The following is a 1,457-nucleotide window of genomic DNA, read 5'->3' as shown; positions in this document are numbered from 1 at the left end:
AAGCGGGAATTCTTTTGAAAATGATAAAACACTTGAATGGTCTGAATGAGTTGAAATGGTTGGGGTTGGAATTTTTCAAACTGGTCGAGAAATGTTGAAGTAGTAACATGTTGAATTGAAAAATGGTATTACGGAACTTGGAAAAATGTCCCATTCATTTAAATTGGAACTTCCTGGAAATTTGGGAATTTGGGGAAAAGCGGGATTTTTTTGAAAATGATTAGGAGCATGAATGTCCTGAATGAGCTGAATTGGTTGGTGTTGGAATTGTTTAAATTGATCAAGAAATGTTGGAGTAGTGACAGTTTTTAATTGACAGATTCCTGGAATTTCGGGGAAACCGGGTATTTTTTGTAGTTCCTTCACCAACTTTGGTTTTTGTCCTGAATATGAGGAGTGTTTTGATGGCAGAACGGTTGAAATGGGTTGAAAAATGTGAAAGGAGTAGTCGAACTTAAGAAGGTTGGAAATACGTTACCAAAAACCGGGAATTCCTGGAAATTTGTTGAATGTTGAAAAATATTAGTTTGAATGTCCAGGATGAGTTGAATGTGTTGAAGGTGGAATGGTTTGAATCGGTTGAAAAATGCGGAGATGGCGGAAGTTAGAAAAAGGGCCAATTCATTTTGAATGGGAAAAATGTCCTGGAAAAGCTGGAATTTGGGGAAATTCTGGACATTTTTGGAATTTTTCATGGGAAAGCCTGCGATTACCGAATAGGCTGAACAGTTTGAAGTTGGAACAGTTTGAATCAGATGAAAAATGTGGGAATTGTGGAACTTTGAAGAATGTCCCATTGATTTCAATGGGAATTTTCAAACAATTTGGAAATTTCGGGAAAAGCGGGAATTTTTTTGAAAATTGAAAAAAAAAACTTGAATGGTCTGAATGAGTTGAAATGGTTGGTGTTGGATTGTTCAAATCGGTCGAGAAATGTTGAAGTAGTAACTTGTTGAATTGAGAGATGGTATTACGGAATTTGTGGAATTTTGGGAAAACTGGGAATTTTTGGGAAAATGGTAAACAACTTGAATGGTCGGAATGAGTTGAAATGGTTGGGGTTGAAATTTTTAAAATCGGTCGGGGAATGTTGTAGTAGTAACATGTTGAATTGAGAAATGGTATTATGGGATTCCTGGAATTTCGGGAAAACCGGGAATTTTTCTAGTTCAAAAAACAACTACGTTTTTTGTCCTGATTAAGAGGAATGTTTTGATGGTGGAACGGTTGAAGTGGGTTGAAAAATGTGGAAGGAGTAGTCGCCAGAAAAAAGGGTGGAAATAGGGCTTTGAAAACCCATAAATTCTGGAAAATCCTGGAATTTTTTTAACTTAAGAAAAATGGTAGTTTAAATTTCCAGGATGGTGGAATGTGTTGAAGGTGGAATGGTTTGAATCGGTTAAAAAATGCGGAATTGGGGGAAGTTTGAAAAATGGCCAATTCATTTTGAATGGGAA

Source organism: Entelurus aequoreus, linkage group LG12 (assembly GCF_033978785.1).
Source record: "Entelurus aequoreus isolate RoL-2023_Sb linkage group LG12, RoL_Eaeq_v1.1, whole genome shotgun sequence".
Lineage (NCBI taxonomy): Eukaryota > Metazoa > Chordata > Actinopteri > Syngnathiformes > Syngnathidae > Entelurus > Entelurus aequoreus.
Note: the sequence above shows the minus strand (reverse complement) of the source record.